Source organism: Ceratotherium simum, chromosome 9 (genome assembly GCF_057802395.1).
Source record: "Ceratotherium simum simum isolate JZ-2026a chromosome 9, ASM5780239v1, whole genome shotgun sequence".
NCBI lineage: Eukaryota > Metazoa > Chordata > Mammalia > Perissodactyla > Rhinocerotidae > Ceratotherium > Ceratotherium simum.
In genome coordinates this window covers 44,749,221-44,766,576 of record NC_141908.1, presented here as the reverse complement: position 1 = coordinate 44,766,576, position 17,356 = coordinate 44,749,221, and the positions used below count along the sequence as shown (strand labels likewise).

The 17,356-nt window shown below is 36.5% G+C and overlaps 1 long non-coding RNA gene across 1 annotated transcript in view; it reads left to right on the top strand.

Moving 5' to 3' along the window:
• LOC147916289 (uncharacterized) overlaps window positions 1-17,356 on the top strand; it is a 45,039-nt gene that overhangs the window by 20,779 nt on the left and 6,904 nt on the right. Inside the window, exons 4-5 of the long non-coding RNA XR_015553106.1 lie at window positions 10,050-10,145; window positions 10,235-10,350. This is a non-coding gene — a long non-coding RNA (uncharacterized LOC147916289). The remainder of the gene's footprint in view (window positions 1-10,049; window positions 10,146-10,234; window positions 10,351-17,356) is intronic.

The following is a 17,356-nucleotide window of genomic DNA, read 5'->3' as shown; positions in this document are numbered from 1 at the left end:
AGGGTTCTTCTCTTTGTAACAGCAGAGAAAAAAAACTACACTACAATTGATTAGAATGTTCATTTCAACCTTTGTAAGATTTGTTTTCTTTATTAAGTTGAAAATAGTGAGAGGCCTCTAATATGACATTAGTGGGAGATATCTGTGTGTCTGAGGGTGATATTTGGCCTCAAGATTTTTCCAAGTATTGCTCTATTTAAAAAAAATGTCATGTGTTCTACATATGGTGACTGGGTTTTAATTTAAAGTTCTTTTAAATTTTAAGAATGAAGATAGAATTAGTTAAAAGAGCAAGTCTTGGTCGAGTCTGCAAGTGTTGGCAAGTGTTAGGCATGAAATCAGCCATCTGTGTTAATGAAGAGTTTCCTGTCCACCACCTGTCAGATGTCCCTATCGAAGGTAAGAGGCAGGTCTTGGGACCACTATGAAAGATTCTGATTCTGTAAGAAGTGTCAGCTAATGCAGAGCTGAAGAGAGAAAGACAGTGTGTTTTCTGTGATCTTAATTGTCAAACCTTGCTACTACTGAAATGTAATCACAAAACATTTTTTTAAAATGGAAAAGACGAAATGTGTATCTGTTTTGATAGATCAACATGATTAGGTGACCTTACTTATCAGAGGTTCCCAAACTTTAATTGGCATCAGAATACTCTTGGGATAACTGTTGAAATGCAGATTCTTACATACCAGGTCCAGGATTTAGGCACTGGAATAGGGCCCGGAAATATGTATTTTAACATATAGATCATTCTTGAAAATCTTAGGTGATGTGTTAGTTTGCTAGGGTTGTTATAACAAAATACCACAGTCTGGGTGGCTTTAACAACAGAAATTTATTTGCTCATAGTTCTGGAGGCACAAGTCTGAGATCAAGGTGTCCGCAGGTTTGGTTTCTTCTGAGGCCTCTCTCCTTGACTTGTAGATGGCCATCTTCTTGCTGTGTCCTAACATTGTCCGTCCTCTGTGCATGTGCATCCTTGATGTCTTTTTGTGTGTCCAAATTTCCTCTTCTTATAAGGACACCAGTTGGATTGGAATAAGACCCACCCTAAGGGCCTCATTTTAACTTAATCACATCTTTAAAGGCCCTGTCTCCAAATACAGTCACATTCTGAGGTACTGGGGTTAGGGCTTCAACACATGAATTTGGGGGACACAATTCAGTCCCTAACAGGTGGTATATGTAAAAATGCTCTAGGAAGCCATCTCTTGATAACATTCTGCTTTGACATCTAAGTCAACCGTAGCAATATATTGAGAATTTGTCCCCTCACAGATTGTTTTCTGAAAAGTAGCTGGCTACTTGTTAACTTTCCCTGCAAACCTGCAAAAGAAATAGGAATTGGGCTCTCCCACTAGTGCCTAAAATGTAAATTCTTGGATTCATATCTGAGGCATGGTACTACGCTCTAGCCTTTGCCTAAAAGGACCCCTTGTCAGCTACCGTGGAAAAGCCTGGATACGTCAGTTAGTGAAACAAAAATCTCCCAAGGGACCCTGGAAAGCCCACGAAAAGATGAGCCCTGACCTAGGCTGTTGACATGTAGGTGAAACCTTTTCATCCTTCCCTACACAAATACCATGGGAAGGAGGGGACCCAACATTCTTTAGGCAACAGTTGTATTTCTAGAAGATTTTGTGTAAAAGAAACTTTGGAAAGTGCTTGTATATGCCATTATTGCAGTTGTAACTTATTAGGACCTTTGGAGCCACATTTATGGATCTGACCACCACTTTCACTTAATAATCTGACTGTGGGCCGTCCTGTCCTAACATTATGGAATATAAGAGTAGGCTTTACAACCATGTGATAGAAAATGATTTCCCATATGGTCAACATAAGGTGACAGTAAGTGCTTCCTATCCATTAGAAGAGCCCTTCAGAAGGGATCCTATCACCAGCAGGGGATCAACAGAGAGACATACAAGTTAAAGGAACCTCTTAAATGGCAGCATGGAGAACTTCACAGAACAAGTATTTCTTGTCATGCAAAAGAGTGATAGATATTTTTGATTTCTAAAATTCTTATAGTTCACTGTAAATTGTGATTTATGTGGTAATAACCATTGCATAGATAAGTTCACAATTGAAACTAATTTGTTCAACAAAAGGGTATAGATACCAATGAGATATATATTAATACACTATTCATTGAAGCATTTCCTCTGATATTGTATCAGGCTTCTTCTATGCCTTGCTTGACTGTCAAATGCTTCTGTGAGCACCATATTAGCAAAATGAAGAATGAAGTCATGTCTAAATAATTCAAGGGAACAACACTTCCTTTCTTATTAAATGACGAAGAATTTAAGCAGAATTCAAGTTTCCTCCCCGTAGACTATGAAGATCACTATATATATTTTCAAATTATAAAGCAAATGATGGGATCAGCCCCATGGTGTAGTGGTTAAGTGCTCACGCTCGGCTGCTGGTGGCCCGGGTTCGGATCCCGGGAGCGCACCAACACGCCGCTTGTCAGGCCATGCTGTGGCCGCGTCCCATGTAAAGTGGAGGAAGATGGGCACAGATGTTAGTTAGCCCAGGGCCAGTCTTCCTCAGCAAAAAGAGGAAGATTGGCATGGATATTAGCTCAGGGCTGATCTTCCTCACAAAAAACAAAACAAACAAACAAAAATTATAAAGCAAATGTATGTTTTGTATAAAAGACTCAGACAGCTTATAAGAAGCATCCACTAACAAGGATCATTACCATTTTTGTATGTATTCGTTAGTATTTTCTTATGGATGTGTTTTTCTTTTTTTTTCTTTTTTTTATTACAAATTGGCTACAAAATTACCTTCACAGCATACTTGACATTGCATGTGTAAAGGCAAGTTTACACCTAATTCAGCACCTCCATCAGGGAGCATTACTTAAAGGATAAGGTCAACTTTATATATATTAAAAGCTCTCAAATGTCAGAAATTTGTCTTGTACATCTTCTTACATAGTTGATAATTGGGAATGACAATAATTAAAATCAGACATGAATGTTTTATTCTACATGGGGAAAAGAAAATTAATAGAATTATTTGACTGGACAATGACTAAAATGGTCTTAATAAGATCTGTGGATTTATAATCACTCCATCTTTCTTCCATGCTTTCCCTTTTTTTTTGTAGTTACCTCTTTCATTCCATTTTTTCCTCTATTACTCTCTTCTCTTTTTTATCTTCTGTGCTTATTTTTTTAAAAACTGCTTTCCCATTCCTCTGGTATTCCCAAGACATGGGCTGAGTGCCTGGAATATAGGGGATGCTTAGTCATTTTGGTTTCCCTTTGCTATCTTCTCTACCTAAAGAAACAACATCAAAATATTTTATCTGGCCCCTAAACTATGATAGGAATTTAGATTCATATACACAGTGCTAGATCTGGGTGAAAATCTAGGAATCATTTAGATCAGGAACAGAAAATAGGTTTCTTTCCAGGAGACCTCTATAATTGACTGGTGGGGCTCCGTTTGCTACTACTAACTTTGTATTTTCCACTCACTCGACATTTTCTAGCCAGGGGAATTCATCAGCCCCAGTCTTTTAAAAGCCAGCAAGCTCACTGTCATTTCCATTTTGCTTCTTTGATATCTTAAAGCTAATATGTCTAAATGTGACCTCTTGACCCCTGCCCTGGTCACCAATTACACACCTCCATATATGCTCCCCTCATATTGTTTATTTCAGGAAATACCAGCACAATTCACCCTATTGCTTAAGGTAGAAATTTGGAAGTCATCCTTAACGCCTTCCTCTCTCCCATACCTTTCATATCCAAGGTATCAGAAAGCCCTTTTTCATTTGTTTGTTTTTATGAAAAACTTTATCTTTTAGAGCAGTTTTAGGTTCACAGCAAAATTAAGAGGAAGGTAGAGAAATTTCCCATATACCCCATGCCCCCACAGTTGTATAGACTCCCCTATTATCAACATCCCCCACCAGCGTGGTGCAATTGTTATAACTGATGTACTTACATTAACACATCATAATCACCCAAAGTCCATAGTTCACATTATGGTTCATAATGTATATGAATGATATATAATGACATATATCCACCATTATAGCATCCAGAGTGGTTTCACTGCCCTAAAAATCCTCTGTGCTCTGCTGATTTATCCCTCTCCACCTCCCAACCCCTGGCAGCAACTGATCTTTTTATTGCCTCTATAGTTTTACCTTTTTCAAAATGTCATATATTTGGAATCATACAGTAGGTAGCATTTTCAGAGTGGCTTCTTTCACTTAGTAACATGCATTTAAAGCTTCTACATGTCTTTTCTTGGCTTGGTAGTGCAATTCTTTTTAGCACTGAATCATATTCCATTTTCTGAATGTACCACAGTTTATCTATCTATTCATCTACTGAAAGATGTCTTGGTTATTTCCAAGGTTTGGCAGTTATGAATAAAGCTGCTGTACATCCACGTGCAGGTATTTTTCTGGACGTAAGTTCACAACTCCTTTGAGTAGATACCAACGAGTGCAATTACTAGATCTTATTATAAGAGTATGTTTACCTTTGTAAGAAATCACCAAACTGCCTTCAAGTTTGGCTATACCATTTTGCATTTCCACCAGCAATTAATGAGAGTTCCTGTTGCTTCACATCCTTGTCAGCATTTGATGTTGTCAGTGTTCTGGATTTTGGCCATTCTAATGGATGTGCAGTGGCATCTCATTGTTGTTTTAATTTTCATTTTCCTGATGACACAAGATGTGGAGCATCTTTTCATACGCTTACCTGCTATCAGTATATCTTCTTTGGTAGGGTGTCTGTTAAAGTCTTTGGCCCATTTTTTAATCAGGTCATTTGTTTTCCTATTGTTGAGTTTTAAGTGTCCTTTGTATATTTTGGATAACAGTTCTTTATTAGATGTGTCTTTTGCAAGTGATTTCTCTCAGTCTGTGGCTTGTCTTCTCATTCTCTTGACATGGTCTTTCACAGAGCAGAAGTTTTTAATTTTAATGAAGTCCAACTTATCAGTTTTTTCTTTCATGGATCGTGCCTTTGGTGTTGTATCTAAAAAGTGGTCACCGTACGCAATTCATTCAGATTTTTCTTAAGTTATCTTCAAAGAGTTTTATAGCTATGCATTTACATTTAGATCTATGACTCATTTTGGGTCAATTTTGTGAAGGGTGTAAAGTCTGTATCTAGATTCAGTTATTTGTATGAGGATATCTATTTGTTTCAGTACCATTTTTTGAAAAGATGACCTTTTCTCCATTATACTGCTTTTGCTCCTTTGTCTAAGATTGGTTGACTATATTTATGTGAGTCTATTTCTGTGCTCTCTAATCTGTTCCATTGATCTATGTGTCTATTCTTTCACCAATACGGCACTGTCTTGATTACTATAGCTTTATAGTATACCTTGAAGTGGGGTAGTGTCAGTCCTCTGACTTTGTTCTTCTCTTTCCATATTGTGTTGGCTATTCTGTGTCTTTTGCCTCTCTATATAAACTTTAGAATCATTTTTTAGATCCACAAAATATCTTGCAGGGATTTTTACTGGAATGGCATTGAATCTATAGATCAAATTGGGAAGAACTGATATCTTGACAATATTAAATCTCCTATCTGTGAACATGAAATATCTCTCCCTTTATTTAGTTCTTCTTTGATTTTGTTCATCAGAGTTTTGTAGTTTTCCTCATATAGATCTTGTATGTATTTTCTTAGATTTATATCTAAGTATTTCATTTTTTTGACCTTCATTTTTTAATGTCAAATTCCACTTATTCATTGATGGTATATAGAAAAACAATTTACTTGTGTATATTAACCTTGTATCCTGCAACTGTACTGTAATTGCTCATTAGTTCAGTGAGTTGTTTTATGATTCTTTTGCATTTTCTACCTAGAGGTTATGTAACCTCCTGCAACTACGATATAATTGCAACTAACATAGTCCTGCAACTATGATATAATTGCTTATTAGTTCTGGGAGTTTTTTTGTTGATTCTTTCAGATTTTCTACATAGATGATCATGTCATCTGTGAACAAAGACAGTTTTATTTTTTTCTTCCCCATATGTATACCTTTTACCTCCTTTTCTTGTCTTATTGCATTAGCTAGAACTTCCAGTACGATGTTGAAAAGAAGTGGTGAGAGGGGACATCCTTGCCTTGTTCCTCATCCTAGTGGGAAGCTTTAAGTTTCTCACCATTAAATGTGATGTTAGTTGTAGTTTTTTTGTAGATACTCCTTATCAGGTTATCCTCTTGAGGGTAATTACCTTCTATTCCGAGTTTACTGAGAGTTTTTATCATGAATGGGTGTTGGATTTTGTTGGAAAATGCTTTTTCTGCATTTCTTGATATGAATCATGTGATTTTTCTTTTCTGGCTTGGTGATGTGATGGATTACATTAATTGATTTTTGAATGCTGAACCAGCCTTTCATACCTGGGATAAATCCCACTTGGTTGTGGTGTATAATTCTTTTTATACATTGTTGAATTCAATTTGCTAATATAAATATTTTTTTGAGGAAAATTGGCCCTGAGCTAACATCTGTTGCCAATCTTCCTCTTTTTCTTTTTTTTCCTCCCCAAAGTCCCAGTACATGGTTGTATATCCTAGTTGTAGGTCCTTCTAGTTCATCTATGTGGGATGCCTCAGCGTGGCTTTTGATGAACAGTTAGTCCACACCCAGGATATGAACTGGCGAACTCTGGGTTGCTGAAGTGGAATGTGTGAACTTAACCACTATGCCCCAATCAATTTGCTAATGTTTTGTTGAGGAGTTTTCCATCTATATTCATGACAGATATTGGTCTGTAGTTTCCTTTTCTTGTAATGTCTTTGCCTGATTTAGGTATTAGGGCGATGCTGGCCTCATAGAATGAGTTGGAAGTGTTCTCTCTGCTTCTGTCCTCTGAAAAGTGTTGTAAAGAATTAGTATAACTTTTTTTTTAATGTTTGGTAGAATTCACCAGTGAACCCATCTGGTCCTGGTGCTTTCTATTTTGGAAGGTTATTAATTATTGATTCAGTTTTCTTAATAGATATAGGCCTATCCAGATTATATCTTTCCTCTTGTGTGAGTTTTGGCAGATTGTGTCTTTCAAGGAATTGGTCTATTTCATCTAAGTTAGCAAATTTGTGGGCATAGAGTTGTTCATAGTATTCCTTTATTATCTTTCAATGCCTATGGCATATGTAGTGATGCCTTCTGTTTCATTTGGGATGTTAGTAATTTGTGTCTATTCTTTTTTTTTCTTAGTTACCCTGGCTAGAGGCTTGTTGATTGTATTGATCTTTTCAAAGAACCAGCTTCTGGTTTCATTGATTTTCTCTGTTGAGTTCCTATTTTCAATTTTGTTGATTTGCTCTAATATTTATTATTTCTTTTCTTCTGTCTACTTTGGATTTAATTTGCTCTTCTTTTCCTAATTTTCTAATGTAGAAACTTAGATTATTGATTTTAGATCTTTCTTCTTTTCAAATACATGCATTCTATGCTATAAATTTCCCTCTATGCACAGCTTTCACTGCATCCAAAAATTTTTGATAAGTTGTGTTTTCCTTTTCATTTAGTTCAAAATAATTTCTCTTGGGCTTTCGTTTTTGACCTATGTGTTATTTAGAAGTACATTGTTTACTTTCCACATATATTGGGATTTTCCAGTTATCTTTCTGTTATTGATTTCTAGCTTAATTCCATGATGGTTTGAGAGCAAACATTGTATGATTTCTATTTTTAAAATTTCTTAAGGTGTTTTATGGCCCATAATGTGGTCTGTCTTGTTGAATGTTCCATGTGAGCTTGAGAAGAATGTGTATTCTACTGCTTTTGGGTGAAGTAGTCTATAGATGTCAATTTTATCCAGTTGATTAATGATGTTGTTGAGTTCAACTATGTCCTTACTGACTTTATGCCACCTGAATCTGTCCATTTCTGATAGAGGAGTGTTGAAGTCTCCAACTATGATAGTGGATTTGTCTATTTCTCCTAGCAGTTTTATCAGTTTTTTCATGTTGTTTAACGCTCTGTTCTTAGGCACATACATGTTAAGGATTGTTGTCTTCTTGCAGAATTGACCTCTTTATCTAATATAATGCCCTTCTTTTACCCTGATAACCTTCCTTGCTCCTCCAATCCTCCTCCTTTTTTTTCCTCAAAGCCACAGTAGATAGCTGTGTGTCATAGTTGCACATCCTTCTAGTTGCTGTATGTGGGACGCGGCCTCAGCATAGCCGGAGAAGCGGTGCATTGGTGCGTGCCCGGGATCTGAACCCAGGCCGCCAGTAGCGGAGCGCGTGCACTTAACCGCTAAGCCATGGGGCCGGCCCTGACAATCTCTTTTAATTGATGCATTTAGTCCATTGATGTTCAAAGTGCTTTTGACATTGTTGGATTAATATCTACCGTATTTGTTACTGCTTTCTACTTATTGCTCTTTTCTTTGTTCCTTTTTTTGTCTTCCACTCTTTTTCTATCTTTTATGGTTTCAATTGAGCATTTTATATGATTCAATTTTCTCTCCTTTCTTAGCATATAAATTAAATGTAAATTTTTTAAAACACTTTTTTAGTGGTTTACTTAGAGTTTACAACATAGATTTACAACTAATCCAAGTCCATTTTCAAGTAACACCATACCACTTCACGGTTTTGTGAGTACCTTATAATAACAAAATAATCTTAATTCCTCCCTGTTATCCCTTGTATCATTGCTATCATTCATTTCAATTATATATAAGCATACATAAGCATATATATATGATATATACACAAGCATACAAAATCAAATACATTGTTGCTATTATGATTTTGAACAAATTGTTATCTGTCAGATCAATTAAGAATAAGAAAAATAAAGTTTTTTATTTTACCTTCACTTGTTCTTTCTTTGATGTTCTTTTCTTTTTTATGTAGATCCAAGCTTCTGACGCATATTATTTTCCTTCTCTCTAACGAACTTCTTTTAATATTTCTTGCGAGGCAGGTCTGTTGGCAACAAATTGCCTCATTTTTTCTCTAAGAAAGTCTTTGTTTCTCCTTCACTTTTGGAGGATAATCTCACAGGGTACAGAATTCTAGGCTGGTGGGTTTTTTCCTTCAACATTTTAAATATTTCACTCCACTCTCTTCTTGCTTGCATGGTTTCTGAGAAGTCAGATGTAGTTCTTACCTTTGTTCCCCTATAAGTAAGGTTTGTTTTTTCTCTGGCTACTTTCATGATTTTTTCCTTATCTTTGATTTTCTGTTTGAAAATGATTTGCCTAGGTGTAGTTTTGGGGCATTTATCCTGCTTGATGTTCCCTGAGTTTCCTGGATCTGTGGTATGGTGTCTGAAATGAATTTGGGGAATTTGTCAGTCATTATTGTTTCAAATATTTCTTCTGTTCCTTTTTCTCTTTCTTTTTCTTCTGGTATTCCCATTATGCATATGTTACACTTTTTGTAGTTGTCTCACAGTCTTTGGATATTCTTTCTATTTTTTTCAGTCTTTGTTGGAATTATCAACATCTCTGCCATGTCCAGTTCTGATGCTTGCTCTTCTCTTCACATTGTCTTTTTTGCCTTTTGGTATGCCTTGTAATTTTTTATTGATAGCTGGACATGATGTACTAGGTAAAAGAATTGTTTTAAATAGTCCTTTAGTAACATGGTGGTAAGGTGTTGGGGGAGGGGACACATTCTATATTCCTATGATTAGGTCCCAGTCTTTTAGCAAGCCTATGCCATTGAACTGTCAGTATCACAAGTGTTTCTTAATGTTTTTCTCCCCCTTTATGTGGAACAGAATGGCTAGAGTGGTTTGGAGTTGGGTATTTTCCTTCCCCCAGGTCAGTTAGGCTCTGACAATACCCCAGATGGTTAGACTCTGGTTAACTATTTTCTCCTGAGGACAAGCCTTGCTAAGAAGAACAGAATACTCTGGTGTAAATCAAAATGGTCCCTTTTCCTTCCCCCCTACATGGGTTTTTCTCTGAATTTTACTGTGAGAACTTAAAGTCTAGCTCATGGGGGTAAATCTCACAGTAATATGGGGGCTCCTGCTATGACTGATCCCTCTGTAATTTTTAACTCTCACAGTTCTCCACACTGAACCTCCAGCAATTCAATTACAGTTAAGATTTTCCTGTCCTGGCCCTGGTTTCTGCAGAGGTTTCCACTTGTGAGTCTGCTCTGGTAAGCGATGACTCCCTGTATTTGCTTGTCTGTCTCTCCAGTGTTGGGGGAAGCAGTTTTCCCTATATCCTCCCCCAACTCTCTTACAGATCTAAGAAGAGTTGATGCTTTTTCAGTCTGTTCTGCATTTTACTTGTTGTTAGGATGGAGTGGTGATTTCCAACATGTCGAACTGGAAACTGGCCCTTGATAATCTTTTCAAAAGGTAATTACCAGTCTTGTTGTTTTTACATCCATAAATCCTTCCTGAATCAGTTCACTTATTTTCATTCTTTACTGTCATGAATTTGGATCAAGCTACCATCATCCACTTCTGAACTAACACTGTGGTTTCCTAATTAGTGCCTCCACTTCTGTTGGCCTCACTTTAATCAGTTTTTCACACTGTAGCAAGAATAATCTAACGTGAGGAGATCATTTCACTTCACTACTTAAAGAACCTCTGATGGCTCTCTTAGGCACTTGGAGTAACAACACTCCTTGACATGCATGTCCTAATATAACTGCTCAAACTGACTCCTGCAATCTACTCCAAACTCATTCAGAACTGTTTCTGCCCTTGCTCCAGTTACAAATTAGGCAACTAATTGAGTCCAACTCTTTTCCATCTCTGTGCCTTTTTACACACTGTTCCCTCATCCTAAATCTTATTAATTTCTCAGGTCTTAGTTTTATTGTTTCTTCCTCAGAAAAGTCTTCCGCGACACATCAACTTAAATTATCTCCTCTACAGAAACTTTTTAGTTTGATGTAGTCCCACTTGTTTATTTGTTATTTTGTTGCTTGTGTTTTAGGTGTCATATCCAAAAAATCATTACCAAGGCCCATGTCAAGGAGTTTTATTCCTATGTTTTCTTCTAGGAATTTCATGGTTTCAGGTCTTACGTTTAAGTCTTTAATCTATTTCAAGTTAATTTTTGTGAGTAGTGTAAGACAGGGGTCCAGTTTCATTCTTTTACATATAACTATCCAATTATCTCAGCACCATTTATTGAAGAGACTGTCTTTTCTCCATTATTTTTAGTTCACTTGTCAAATATTAGTTGACTATATATGCTTGGGTTTATTTCTGTGCTCTCAATTCTGTTCCATTTGTCTATTTGTCTGTTTTTATGCCAGTACCATACTGTTTTGATTACTAAAGCTTTATATTATAGCTTGTAAAGTATAGCTTATAGTACAATATAGCATAGCTTACAGAAGCTAAAAAACTTCTGTACAGCAAAAGAAACCATCAACAAAGTGAAAAGACAACCTACAGAATGACACAAAATATTTGCAAACTGTATATCTGATAAAGGGTTAATATCCAAAATATGTAAATAATTCATACAACTCAAAAACAAATAACTGAATTAAAAAATGGGCAAAGAACCTGAATAGACATTCTTCCAAAGGAGATATATGAAATACCAATAGGTACACGAAAAGATGCTCAACATCACTAGTCATTAGGGAAATGCACATTAAAGCCACAATGAGCTATCACCTCATGCCTGTTAGAATGGCCATCATCAAAAAGACAAGAGATAACAAATGCTGGCATGGATGTGGAGAAAAGAGAACGCTTGTGCACTGTTGGTGGGATTGTCAATTGGTACAGCCACTATGGAAAACAGTTTGGAGAATGCGCAAAAAATTAAAAACAGAACTACCATATGATTCAGCAATCCCACTTCTGGGAATGTAGCCAAAGGAAATGAAAACACTAATTCAAAAAGATATCTACACCCCATGTTCATAGCAGCATTATTTACAATGGCCAAGACATGGAAACAACCTATGTGTCTATCAATGGATGAATGGATAAAGAAGTGGTATGAGTACACAATGGAATACTATTCAGCCATAAAAAACGAGGAAATTCTACCATTTGTGATAACATGGATGGACCTTAAAGGCATTATGCTAAGTGAAATAAATCAGAGAAAGACAAATACTGTATGATCTCACTTCTATGTGGAATCTAAAAAAAAAAAGAAAGCAAACTCATAGAAAAAGAGATCAGACATGTGGCTACCAGAAGCAGAGGCTAGAGGGAGAGGGAATTGGAGGAAGGTGGTCAAAAGGTACAAATTTCCAGTCATAAGATAAATAAGTACTAGGGATGTAATGTACAACATGATGACTATAGTTAACACTGCTATATAATATCTAGGAAAGTTAATTATGCCCTGTTATTCTTCCTCATAGAACTCTATTCTTTACATTTATAGAAATTGTCACCATTTTAAGTTAACACATTAATGTGTGCATTATTTTTATCTGTCTATGTTCTTTTGTTAGACTAACCATGAGTTTAGAGATTATACTTTATTTATGTTTAAAAAGCTAAAATCATGGACTTCTAGCTTTGGCCCCAATATGTAAAGAGCTTGGAAGTCATTGCCCCCATCCTTACAAAAGAAAAAAACTGGGGGCTGGCCCTGTCGCCTAGTAGTTAAGTTCAGGGAGCTCTGCTTCAGCAGCCCAGGTTCGTGTGTTCAGATCTCGGTCACAGACCTACACCACTAATCAGCCATGCTGTGGTGGCAACCCACATACAAAATAGAGGAAGATTGGCACAGATGTTAGCTCAGGGAAAATTTTCCTTAGCAAAAAAAGAAAAAGAAAAAGCTGAACAAGTGGAAAATCAATCTCTTTCTTGGATTCACTGGAGAACTAAGTTTTCAGGGCAAATGACCACCTCAAAATCTGGAGAGACAGAGGAATACAGAGAGTAACAGCTGAGATCTGTTTGCCTGAAGGAGGAGCTGCTGGAGCCATAACTGCTAGGAACACTTAAATGGCATGAATAAGAGATGAATTGCTGAAATATGAATATGGACTAGCATGAGAGTGAGAAACTCCTCGGGGCTGTAGTCTTAGCAGAGCCTTCACAGTTTCCTGGGTTATTACCTCCAAAACCCCCACTAGGTTCTGAGGATAAAGATTTGAGAAATATCGCCTCATATCTATGGTAGGGGCAAGGGAATTGTAATCATTGTGAAATGTAACCTGAGTGTTCTCCATAATACTCTTAAGGGAAAAAGACTTTACAAGAAGCTTATTATAGCTAGGAAAGGGCATTTCTCCAGTTCTCCTAACTTTCCTGTTTCACCTATGGTGGAAAAGAAAGCTATACCTCTGGAGAAACACTTGTGAATATTACAGTAAGACACACAGGCCCATTAAAACATGGAGATTTAGTCATAAGATGATAGAATATTTCACTTCCCCCCATACCTTATCACCTCACCAGCAGGATTGCATACAATAACAGTGATTATAGCTGAGAGAACTGGAAGAATGGAAGAGTAATCATTGAGAAATACATCCTGAGGGTCCTCCATAGCAAAATCCTAATGTCCAAGGAAAAGGACTTTACCAGAGTATTATCACAGGTCGGGGGAAGGCATTTCTCACACTTCATTCCATTCGTACTCTCCTTTCTTAACTAAGGGAGAAAACAACCAACCACAGTCAACAGATGCCAGGACTCCAAGGAAATAGATTGGGAATGATCTATTTCCCAATAGTCAGGGAAAAGTCCTGGGGAAACGCTTGTGAAAGTCACAGCCCTAAGACATAGTCACTAAAAGACTGAGATTTAATCAGAATGTTATAGAATACTTCTCCATCCCCATACGTTCCTACCATGCTAACAAGCCTTCAGTAAAATAGCAGAGTATTACAGTGACAGAGTTGTAAGACATAGGCTTCCTCTGAAGAGGAGTAGTTAGGGAAGCCCTAAGTTAAGAGGAGAGACAAAAAACAAAGACAACAGAGGCATTGGAAACCTCTGGCACCTGTATCTACAGCAATCATTAAACACATCAGAAAAGACATTTAGATAACTATGATTACCATGCTAAGGTCTCTGAAGGAACTCCTAACTTTTTAAAATGTAGACTGTGCACAGTGACTTCATTTCAAAGAAAAGAGTATAAAAGGGGAAAAGAAGAATAATTTTGCAGTGAATAAACCTAACAAACACTACCTCAGCCAGGTAATCAAGATTAATATCAACAGCAATAAATCATGCTGATAGTAAGTACTCTTGATATGATGTTATGAAAACGGCACTTTACTTCTGTGGTTTTTCACACACAAAACTCCAGTGTAATCATGAGGAAAAGATCAGATAATTCCTCATTTAGGGATAGTCTACAAAACACATGACCAGTACTTTTCAAAGTGTCAAGGTGATCATAAACAAGAAAAGTCTGAGAAACTCTCACAGCTAAGAAGAAACTAAGAAGAGGTGACTTTCAAATGTAACGTAGTATCCTGGATGGGGTCCTCAAACAGAAAAGGGCAATAGGTAAAATATAAGGATTTCTGAATAAATTATGGACTTTAGTTAATAATAATATATCAATATTGGTTCACAAATTGTTACAAATGTGTCATACTAATATACTATGTTAACAATAGGGGAAATAGGGTGTGGGTTGTATGGGAACTCTGTGTACTGTCCTTGAAATTTTTCTGTAAATCTTAAACTGTTCTAAAATAAAAAATATATGTGCTAGCCCTGGTGGCCTAGTGGTTAAGTTTGGCGCACTCCACTTTGGCAGCCTAGGTTCGGTTCTATAGCGGCAGCTCACATAAAAAAAGAGGAATGTTGGCAGCGGATGTTAGCTCAGAGTGAATCTTTCTCAGCAAAAAAATTATATATAAAAAAGGAATGCCAGGACTTGCACTTAGTAGATACTGGTTGAGTTAATTGTTAGTGTCTGCCTAGTGGACTGAGCTGACAAGGATTCTGAGATCCAGTTGAAGATCAGCAAAGCGTCTCTACAGATTAAAACTGTAAATATTTTGGTGGGCTGTTAGGTACCAGGGGGCAGGATTGGGTGGGGAGTGCCATGAATTTACATCTGATAATAAAATCCCTTCAACTCATACATGAAGTAATTGAGGTCCATAGGACCTTTAGGTATGGGACATAGCAAAGCTAAGAGAATTCCTAACATTGGTCAGATATATTACAGTTGCGTATTCTGATCTAGGTTGGACTCCTACTCCCACACTTACTGGCTAAGTGACCGTGAGCAAGTGCTCTACAAGTCTTGGCCATTATTATACATTGATAACATAGTGAGTGCTGGGTTCTGAGCACTGTTCTAACTACTTTATTAGGCATTGACTCTTTTTATGCACACACACACACATACACACACGTGCACACATACACACACACACAAAGAAAATTTATGAGACCATTCCTATTATTTTCCCTCTTTTACAGGGAGGTTTAATAACTTGCCCTAGATCACCCAATGGGCAAATGTCAGAGCCAGTATTCAAACCTCAGTAGTCTTGGGCCGATCTCTATGTCCTTAAGCCACAAGAACCGTACTTTTTCAGGGGGTCTCTATAAAATTTGAGTTATTGGGAGCTTGAAATGAGCTAATGAACGTATTGTATTTTGTACAATGGCAATTAATAAATTTTTTTTTTGCCCTTGCCCTGTACGAAGACAAAACAACATTATCACCAGTCTCTGGCTATTTGCCTGGAGCTGAAGCCCTTGCCTCTTTTTTTTTTCCATCTTCATTGAGTTATAATTGATATATAACGTTATGTAAATTCACGACGTACAATGTGTTGATTTGATAACACTTATATGTTGCAATATGATTACCACAGTACTATTCCTTAACATCTTCGTCATGTCACATAATTATAATTTCTTTTCTTGTGGTGAGAACATTTAAGATTTACTTTTTTAGCAACTTTCAGGTATATAGTACGATATTGTTATCTGTAATCATAATGCTCTGCATTAGATCCCCAGAACTTATTCACTTTCTAACTGGAAGTTTGTACTCTTTGACCAACATCTCCTCAATGCCTCCACCCCCCAATCTGTGGTAACCACCGTTTTACTCTCTGTTTCTATGAGTTTGACTTTTTAAAATTTCCTATGTAAGTGATATCATACCGTATTTGTCTTTCTCTGTCTGACTTATTTCACTTAGCGTAATGCCCTCAAGGTCCACTGCCTCACACCTGTTAGAATGGCTATCAAAAGGACAAGAGATAACAAGTGTTGGTGAAGATGTGGAGGAAAGGGAACCCTCGTGCACTGCTGGTGGGAATGAAAATTGGTGCAGCCACTATGGAAAACAGTATAGAGGCTCTTCAAAAAATTAAAAATAGAACTACCATATGATTCAGCAATCCCACTTCTGGGTATATATCCAAAGGAAATGAAAATAGGATATCGAAGAGATATCTGCACTCTCATGTTCATGACAGCATTATTCACAATGGCCAAGGTATGGAAACAACGTGTGTCCACCAATGGATGAATGGACAAGGAAGAGGTGATATGTATATATATATCTTCACTGACATTTTACTCCTATCCTCTGTATTTATCGCTGAGTCTTAGTGAAGATGCTAGCCTGAAACCTTTTATTATATATAGTTTAGCTTATTTTTAAGGATTTATATGTTGAATTAGACTTTAAAAACTATTTTGGTAATTGAGCTTCAGATGATGCTGTTTATAGGAAGATATTCTCTGATAATATTTATAACAATAATTATGACAAAAACATCCTATCTTTATTGAATATTGACTATATGGCAGATATCAGGTTAAACATTTGCATTTATTAAAATGCTATTATTATCTTTTTTTTTTTTTTTGGAACTAAGGGATTCAGGGCGCAGAGTGACTAAAAGAATGTGCCCAAATTCATGCTGCTATATGCCAGATAGCAACAACTTAAACTGATGACTTCTTAATCACTATTCTACAGAAAAGTGAAATTTCCCCAGTATCCAGCCAAATTATAAATTACACATACAGATTTGATTATTAAAGACATGATAAAGATGCAATTTTTAACATGAAATGCAATTTCTTGATTTGGGTCTCCTAAGTTCTCTGGAATTATTTCAAAGAAAGCTTGTTACTCTGTCTTCATTTTCTTTTTGTAATTTGGGGATTCATTGTTCTAGAGAGTATTAAAAGTTGCTCCAGTAGTAATAGTTTGGACTTGCTCTTCATAATGTGTTCAAATGTTAAATTATTTACACAGTTTACAAGACATATGTATGACAACATTTTTTGTATTATCACAGAAAATAAACAAAGGTACTTAAGCCGTCTCTATTTTATGACTGGTTTAACCTTTCATTGTTCAATAAGACTGTTTGCTTCTTTCAAAATGATTTACTTATCAATATATTATAAAACAGGAGCCTTTTTCACT